The 9,605-nt window shown below is 46.4% G+C and overlaps 2 non-coding genes across 2 annotated transcripts; one reads left to right on the top strand and one right to left on the bottom strand.

Moving 5' to 3' along the window:
- The first annotated feature begins 1,015 nt into the window (after positions 1 to 1,015).
- On the top strand, positions 1,016 to 1,088 carry trnak-cuu (transfer RNA lysine (anticodon CUU)). Its single transcript has one exon. It is a non-coding gene; the product is annotated as a tRNA-Lys (tRNA).
- Positions 1,089 to 1,527: 439 nt separating this feature from the next.
- trnal-cag (transfer RNA leucine (anticodon CAG)) lies at positions 1,528 to 1,610 on the bottom strand. Its single transcript has one exon. It is a non-coding gene; the product is annotated as a tRNA-Leu (tRNA).
- Between the last annotated feature and the right edge of the window lie 7,995 nt (positions 1,611 to 9,605).

The following is a 9,605-nucleotide window of genomic DNA, read 5'->3' as shown; positions in this document are numbered from 1 at the left end:
TATTTCATATTTTATGTAATTTTTCCATCGCTTCATGTGATTTAATATTGTCCATCGATTTGTGGCCCTATTCCCATCCGACATTCTTTTTTAAATGAATGTGCCTGTAGAAAGTTAGATGAGCGATTATGTTATCGGCCACCTAATAGTGGGAAGGATAAAGAGGTGTAAATTTAGGTAAAATGCAGAAAGATTCAAGATCTGTCGTGATAATGTGGGACTTCAACGTAAACTGGGAAAATAACCATGCAAAGGGAAAATGCAGGGGAGGATTTCCTGAAATCTGTATTAGAACTTTCTCCATCAGTATGTTTCCAGCACGATGGGGAAGAAAGCAGTTCTGGATCTCGGAAATGGATTAAGTAGAGCATGTTTCTGTGGAGGCGCATTGAGGAAACAGTGATCACAATATCATTAGGTTTAGAGTAGTTATGGAAAAGGAGAAGGTATAATCATGTGTGAAAATACCCAACTGTAGGAGGACTAATTTTTTGAGTTGAAAGGGATCCGGCCCAGGTAGATTGAAACCAAAGATTTCTCGGTAAAACAGTAAATGCACATTGGGAGACATTCAAAAAGGAGATAGATCGGGTAACGACTAGACACGTTCTCATGCAGGGTGCAGAAATAGCATGATAGCTAGCTACAGCTCGGTGGATGAATGAAGATCAACTAAAACACAAAAACGGAAGCTTGTGATAAACTTCAGGCTCATATTTCAGTAGAGAACCAAGCAGAATACAGAATGTACAGAGAAGGACTATCAAAGGAGGAGGAAGTAGAATCAGCAGAAAAACAGGATATTCGCCCATAGTACTTATCTGAGGAAGGACACACTTGCCTTGGAGGTGGTGCAACAGAGGTTCAACAGATTGATTCCTGGGATGAGAGGGCTGTCCTATGATGAGAGATTGTGTAGAATATGCCGATTCTCTCTGGGGTTTCGAAGAATCGGAGGTGATCTCGTTGAAACGGACAATATTCTGAAGGGGATTGACAGGGTAGATGTTGAGAAGCCTGGCTAGCTCAGTCGGTAGAGCATGAGACTCTTAATCTCAGGATCGTGGGTTTGAGCCCCATGTTAGTCAATTACTGTTCCTTAAAATTTATGTTGCTTTCACGGGAAAACATCATTAATGAACACATTATCTTCTTTTGCACAATGAAAGAAATACGAACTGAGGGAGAGTTGATAATTTAATCATCTGTTCTGTGATCTGCATAAGAACACAAGAACCAGGAGCAGGAGTCGGCCATTTGGCCCTTCGAGCCTGCCTTCTTTTGCACTGAAACAAATTATAACCGTGAGTTTAAATTAGCAGTGCGGGATATTTACAGGGCACCTTTCAGTGCTTCACAAACCCATTCCTTTCGCTACAGCCACCCGGGATCGTTTCCCGGTTTGGGAAGTATATTTGATATCACAGCTTGCAATTGAAGTGGAGTAATTTTATTACGTCAGATGGATGTCCCAAAGCACTTCAGAGTGGTGTCAAAACAAATGAGTTTGCAATTTAAAACACTGAATGTCAGGAGTGGGATTTGAACCCACGCCTCCAGAGGAGACTGCGACCTGAACGCAGCGCCTTAGACCGCTCGGCCATCCTGACTGTTGGATGCTTCAGTTACAAGTTATTACTCAGGAAAGTTTCGGACCGGGCGCTTGTTCAGTGTTGCTGGAAGGCCCAGTGATCGGGATATCCTCTCCCCCGGGGTTTTCCTGAGCCTGTGATCGGTGCACGGGGAGCTTTGGCCCGGGTCCGATGTAGTTTGCATCCCAGGGATGGACAATAACACTCTGAGCTCTGGAACTGGGGAAGAGCGAATAATTAATGAGCTGTTTGTGGGTTTCAAATGCAACTTAGATCTGATGGAAGAAACCGATAGTGTTGTTTCACAGAATGAAAGAAATGCGAACAGGGACAATCGAAATTTCAATAACTGAACTTTAATAATGAGTGAAACTTTAACCCTTGATGAAGTTTTATCCCCGATCTGATTTTACACACTCTGTATTTGAGTAGATTAGTTTTAAAATGTTCATTGCTCATGCGACAATGTACCCTGGACTGCTTTTGTTCAATTTTATTGCAGACAAGTTTTTGCTTCACAAATAATGTTTCCACCCAGGCTCGCAACAGAGACCTTTCACGTGTAAGGCAAACATGATAACCGCTACACTACGGAAACTGCTGCTTAGCTCAGTGCCCAGAGAGAAGTGTTCAGCAACAAGCTGAAATGCTCAATCCCTCTCTCTGCAAAAAGTTCCTTTCACAAACATTTCTCTGACCGGAACTGCACCAAACAACAATGTTCTCCTTTCAAAGTCATTAAACTCCCCAATTTCCACATCTACAATGTTAAGGACAAGGACTGAAAGCGCTTTGCGATCAGAAAATTGCCGGAAACCCCTGTGGCTAACGACAGGACTTTTGATGGTTGATTTCCGTACACACCTTGTGTTATGTATTTAACCTTTGGCCACCTGTATCACACCACCACCAGAGGGCCTACCTGTTGGAGTCCCAAGGGTTCCCAGCATCCATTGGTATATATAAGCATGCTGGAGTCTCATTAAAGGAGCTAATGTCACACTTACTCATTGTTCTTTATTATGAGCATATCAATTGGCGACGAGACAACGAACAACCACGCGAAAATGCAAGTAACAGTTGGTATAACTTGATAACAGCACAGCTGGCAATGATTGCGGAATATATTCGTGCAGCCAAAACACACAATGACAACCTGGAACTGCACGGCACCGAATCCTCAGGGAAAAACAATTAAAGGTTTTGTCCCTGAATGGGCTACGATCCACCAACCTTGCAGTTAATAGCTGAACGCCCTAATCCATTGCACCACAGAGACTGATATAGCATATATTACAAGACATCCCTGTGATATCTTCACAGAGCACAGCACACACAGCTTCCGAACATGCAGGCTGCTCTCTCGGAACTCTCCGGAAAGAGCCTGTTCTGTTTAATGATTAACTATACAGTTGCAGTACACAATATGTCCACATCCACAGTGTGGCGCTACAAGCATTACATGCTTACAGACATTACAATCCCAAACCAGGGTGTCAGTCAGTTAAAGCTTCAGATTGCTCTGACCGGGATGGAACTTGTCCACTCTCAGTTGTACTTTTCCCAAATAAAGGGTGGGACATTCATGCGTGGAAGCAGTCTGGTCCCGCACACTGCAGACACTTCCATGTCACCGCCAACCAGCTCTCCCACAACCGGTGTGATCTACCTTCCAGCCTTCCGGTGCCTTGTCTGTGACGAAGTATTCTGATTGTCCCGAAGCCGGTATCCTTTGTCATCAATAGGGTTTTAAGTTGTTTCGGTAATTTTTACCTGCTGGACAGTCGAGGCACAAATTGTAGAGTGGAACACTTGCGTGGACCCCGGTTTTCTCGTGGTTGATTTTCCTGGTTGGGTCTGTCGGTCGCGGTGGTCCAGTTGATGGCTGTTACCAAGTCAGTTGGTATTGATGTTCCACTGATTGGTTTTTTGAAGTTCTTTTCTCCGATGTCGTGATGTATCTTCCTGTGTTTTCTTGCCGTGTGCTCTCGATCTTGATCTAGTTGTTCCAAAGTAATGGTCAGAAAAATAGGTTGCTCTTGGTACGATAGGCCCCCAGTTATACTCTGAGAGGTGGCTTAATCTTCGTGCCAAATCTAAAGTTTCTTTTGTTTAAGTTTTGCTGCCCATTGATTTAAGTGGTCTTCTTTGTATAAGTTTTGGCGGACTAGCTAACTGAGACTTGATTAAATGTTTTAATCTGGTGTTGATAGACTTTGGGATGGCGATACTCCTTCTTTATGAATTAATGAACTCTTGTCCATTGAAATAGCACTGCTTTGGCTTCGGGAAGTCTGGGCTGAGCCAGATATTTCTACACATGTTGAAAAGGTGTTGGAATATGGATGTGATATTTGGGTCCTGTGGGTAAGGTGGATAATGTTTCTTCCGTGGTCGATTGTTTAAATGCTAATGTTTTCTGGGGGCCTGACTATGGTTAAAGAGCTCCCCCAGACAAACTGATTAGCTACAATATCCAAACTCTAAATCCCACCCCTCTGTCACTGCAGCTTTTCCCCACAGGCCCAAACGTGCCTTTTAAAATCCCAAACTTGGTTAAGACTTGTAGATTTCTTCCATATGCTTTTTAGGATCCCAAACTTTATGTTTACTCATCCCAAATCGAATTTCCTTTTCAGTGAGTCCAAACACTGGAGGGTTTCCACGAATTTTGGAATCTACATAGGCAGTCCCTCGGAATCGAGGAAGACTTGCTTCCACTCCGAAAATGAGTTCTTTGGTGGCTGAACAGTCCAATACTAGAGCCACAGAACCTGTCACAGGTGGGACAGATAGTCGTTGAGGGAAGGGATGGGTGGGACAGGTTTGCCGAACGCTCTTTCTGCTGTCTACACTTGATTTCTGCATGCACTCGGCGATGAGACTCGAGGTGCTCAGCGCCCTCTCGGATGCACTTCCTCCACTTAGGGTGGTCTTGGGTCAGGGACTCCTGAGTGTCAGTGGGGATGTTGCACTTTATCAGGGAGGCTTTGATTGTGTCCTTGTAGAGTTTCTGCTGCCCACCTTTGGCTCGTTTGCCATGACGGAGCTCCGAGTAGAGCACTTGCTTTGGGAGTTTCTTGTCTGACATGAGGACAATGTGGCCTGCCCAGCGGAGCTGATCGAGTGTGGTCAGTACTTCAAAGCTGGGGATGTTAGCCTGAATAAGGTCATTGATGTTGGTGCGTCTGTCCTCCCAGGGGATTTGTTGGATCTTGCGGAGACATCGTTGGTGATATTTCTTCAGCAACTTGAGGTGTCTGCTGTACATGGTCCATGTCTCTGAGCCTTACAGGAGGGCAGGTTTTACTACAGCCCTGTAGACTATGAGCTTGGTGGCAGTTTTGAGGGCCTGGTCTTCAAACACTCTTTTCCTCAAGCGGCCGAAGGCTGCACTTGCGCATGGAGGCCGTGTTGAATCTCGTCGTCGATGCCTGCTCTTGTTGATAGGAGGCTCCCGAGATATGGGAAGTGGTCCATGGTGTCCAGGGCCGCGCCGTGGATCTTGATGACTGGGGGGTAGTGCTGTGCGGTGAGGACAGGCTGGTGGAGGACCTTTGACTTACGGATGTTTAACGTAAGGCCCATGCTTTCATAGGCCTCAGTAAATACGTCGACGATGTCCTGGAGTTCAGCCTCTGTATGTGCGCGGACGCAGGCCTTGGTGAGGCCACACCTGGAATATTGTGTACAGTTTTGGTCTCCTAATCTGAGGAAGAACGTTCTTGCTATTGAGGGAGTGCAGCGAAGGTTCACCAGACTGATTCCCGGGAGGGCAGGACTGACATGTAAAGAAAGACTGGATCAACTAGACTTTTCTTCACTGGAATTTAGAAGAATGAGAGGGGATTACATGGAAACATAAAATTCTGACGGGATTGGAGAGGTTAGATGCAGGAAGTATGTTCCCGATGTTGGGGAAGTCCAGAACCAGGGGTCACAGTCTAAGGAAAAGGGGTAAGCCATTTAGGACCGAGATGAGGAGAAACTTCTTCACTCAGAGAATTCTGAACCTGTGGAATTCTCTACCACAGAAAGTTGTTGAGGCCAGTTCGTTAGATATATTCAAAAGGGAGTTAAATGTGGCAATTACGGCTAAAGGTATCAAAGGTATGGAGAGAAAGCAGGAAAGGGGTACTGAGGTGCATGATCAACCATGATCATATTGAATGGTGGTGCAGGCTCGAAGGGCCGAATGGCCTAATCCTGCACCTGTTTTCGATGTTTCTATGTTTCTATGTTTCTATGCAAAGCACAGAAAAAAATGGTTGAAGTATCGACTCTACCTCAGTTAGCATTTCTTTCATTGTGCAAAAGAAGGTGACAGATTAATTCATGATGCAATCCCGTGAAAGCAACACAAAAGTTTAACAAAAAAACATACGGTGACTGGCAGGTGAGCACTGCTTCTGACACCCGGTGGGAATGGGCGGGGATTTTAAAGCCCCTTGTATTGTGAAACCTTCAGATAGTCAAACATTTCCGATGTGCTGTATCGACCTCGTGGTGCAACGGTAGCGCGTCTGACCCCAGATCACGTCGAGGTCACTGTTCTTCAGGGTAATTCGGGAATTAATATTTTCTTTGCTGTTTGGCAATAACCAGATCCTTGCTCCAAGGTCTGTCTCACTGTTTCCCAGGTGTCAGGCAGAGATACACCTGCTGCCCTCATTTATTTCATGTGACAGGACACAAAAGTTCAAAATCAACCTGCAGATGGCCACATACAGCATTAAATAGTCAGGATGGTCGAGCGGTCTCAGGTGCTGTGGTCAGTTTGTAGTTTTTTTTCTGGAAGCGTGGGTTCAAATCCCACTTCTTCATTCTCGTCATTGAGCAAAACTCATTGTTTGACACCACGACCAACTCCTTAAAAGTGGGATTCAGCAGTTCACCTGCTCGCTTCACATTTCTGTCTGACCTGGTGCTGAAAGTGGAGATGTTTCCGCAGTGTAGCGGTTAACACGTTCGCCTCACACGCGAAAGCTCACCGGGTGGGAATATTTTCTGGAACTTTCTCCTCGTGCTCAGGGGCGAGTTTGTTCTCCTGTGAAAGGTCATAAGATCATAAACATGTAAGGATTAGGCGCCGGAGTAGGCCATTCAGCCCCTCTAGTCTGGTCCACCATTCAAGAAGATCCTGGCAGTTCCTCGACAGCAAGTTTAAACATCTGGGGCGGAGCCAACAGGCACCTGGCTGTAATCAACGACAAAAAGGTGTATTTTGCAGAAGCCCAGCAAACTCAGTCAGGAGATCATGAGATTCTAAAACGAGCCCCACGTTGGGTGATTATTTTTCATAGAATTATATCATCAGAAGTTTACAGCACGGAAGGAGGCCATTTCGGCCCATTGTGACCGTGCTGGCCAATAACAGGCTCTCCAGCCTAATCCCACTTTCCAGCTCCAGGTCCATAACCCTGCAGGTTACGGCACTTCAGGTGCACATCCAAGCACTTTTTAAATGTGGTGAGCGTTTCTGCCTCTACCACCCTTTCAAGCAGTGAGTTCCAGACCCCCACAACCCTCTGCATGAAGAAATTTTCCCTCAAATCCCCCCGACACCTTCTACCAAGACTTTAAATTTATGCCCCATGGTTGTTGACCCCTCTGCTAAGGGAAATGGGCCCATTCTATCCAATATATCACGGCCCCTCATAATTGTATACACTTCAATGATGCCTCCCCTCAGCCCACTTTGTTCCAAGAAAAACAACTCCAGCCTGTCTAATCTGTCCTCATAGCTAAGATTCTCCACTCCCGATAACATCCTCGAAATCTCCTCTGTAAATCTCCAGTGCAATCACAGTCTTCTTCCTGTAAAGTGGTGACGAGAACTGCACGCAGTACTCCAGCTGTGGCCTAACCAGTGTTTTATATTCAAGCATAATCCACCTGCTCTCTTATTCTAGGCCTCGGCTAATAAAGGCCAGCATTCTGTATGTCTTCTTAACCAGCTAATCCACCTTGCCTGCTACCTTAAGGGATCTGTGGACATGCACTCCCAGGTCGCTTTGTTCCTCTACAATTCTCAATGTCCTACCATTTAATGTTTAATCTCTTTCTATTGTGTCTGTAAGCACTCAAGTAATGACTCCATGAGGCAAGGTATTGTACTTGAACTGTGGTGACCTTAGTCCATTTATTGCAGCTCCTGAGTGAGGGTACAGTATGGTGAGCTCCGTTTTATACCTGGTTACCTGTCGTGTACCGGTGACCCCGAGGTCTCCACCAGTTGCACCCTCTGGTGGTACAGGCATAGTGTATACAGTGTGAAGTTACATCCAGTAGTCTTATGTAACTGTACATTGAGTGTACAGGGAGTATACTTATATTATACAGACACAACATCACTCTCCCCTTAGTCTTGTGCCACTGGCCTTTGCATTGTGTGCTCTGGCCCGAGACTTGAGTGCCCAAAGCCCTTGCACCTTGTCAATGCTTTGGCTTGGTTCTCTCCCTGTGGACCCCCAAGTCCTTATTACCACGACATTGGGAAATGGTCAGCAGTGGATGGTTGAAGGTTGCAGTGGGTGTTGTGTGGGTTCTGGGTGTGATCCATGTGTGTCCATGGCTACATACATCCATTCCCCCGCCCCATACATAGACCCTGTGTGTGGCTCAACACCTGCATGTGCAGACCTGTACAGACAGAAAGAACAAAAAAACATCGGATTAGTTACATCACTGTTTGGGTTCTGCAGTAGTGGAACAAGTACATTTTACAGGTAAGGTACATACGTGGTGTCACAGTCTTGCCCCTGGGTTGTGTAGGTGCAGGTGGGTGAGGACACTAGTTCCAGAGTAACCAGACTGTGTCCAGGTTGTCTGATGGCGGCGCTGTGTCCCCTGCCAACTGGGTGGGCTCAGATCGCTCACCTGGCTGAGTCTCAGAGCCTTTGCCGTTGCCTCGTGGTCGGCAGAGCCACAGGAGTGTGGGCCTCCCTGTCCTCCTTTGAAGGCTGCGGTGTCTCCCTGCTGCTCTTCAGCGATAGTGGGAGCCTGGTCATCCCAGGTCCTGTTGGGAGGTCAGGAGGGTGCTATCCGCTCGCTCCCAGTACTGGCCCTGGTGGCCAGAGAGTTAGAGCCGATCGGGGGCAGGGTACCGGTAGTGGTGACTTTGCCGTCCGCTGATCACTGGCCCTGCAGCTGGTATGCTCCCTCTGTGTGTGGCCACACTCCCTGGGGTATCACATTGGTCCCGGAGGGGCAGGCTACATGGTCGCGGGACCTGGGTGCTGATGGGAGGTAGCCCTTGGTTTTGTCGGCAGACATGTAAATCCCAGCATCGCACGTCATCACTTCGTTTACTCTCACAATACATTGGTTCTGATCGCAAGTGCCCGACTTATCATGATTAGTTACATTTACCAACTTGAAATTGTCAGTTACATCTTTTACATATATATCACCATCATCGCTGTATAAACATAGAAACATAGAAACATAGAAAATAGGTGCAGGAGTAGGCCATTCGGCCCTTCTAGCCTGAAACGCCATTCAATGAGTTCATGGCTGAACATGCAAATTCAGTACCCCCTTCCTGCTTTTTCGCCATACCCCTTGATTCCCCTAGTAGTAAGGACTTCATCTTCTCCCTTTTGAATATATTTAGTGAATTCGCCTCAACTACTTTCTGTGGTAGAGAATTCCACAGGTTCACCACTCTCTGGGTGAAGAAGTATCTCCTCATCTCGGTCCTAAATGGCTTACCCCTTATCCTTAGACTGTGACCCCTGATTCTGGTCTTCCCCAACATTGGGAACATTCTTCCTGCATCCAACTTGTCGAAACCCATCAGAATTTTAAACGTTTCTATGAGGTCCCCTCTCATTCTTCTGAACTCCAGTGAATACAAGCCCAGTTTATCCAGTCTTTCTTGATAGGTCAGTCCCACCATCCCGGGAATCAGTCTGGTGAACCTTCGCTGCACTCCCTCAATAGCAAGAATGTCCTTCCTCAAGTTAGGAGACCAAAACTGTACACAATACTCCAGGTGTGGCCTCACCAAGG

This window comes from Pristiophorus japonicus, unplaced genomic scaffold (genome assembly GCF_044704955.1).
Source record: "Pristiophorus japonicus isolate sPriJap1 unplaced genomic scaffold, sPriJap1.hap1 HAP1_SCAFFOLD_596, whole genome shotgun sequence".
Classification (NCBI taxonomy): Eukaryota; Metazoa; Chordata; class Chondrichthyes; family Pristiophoridae; genus Pristiophorus; species Pristiophorus japonicus.
Note: the sequence above shows the minus strand (reverse complement) of the source record. Positions and strands in the feature narration are given on the sequence as shown.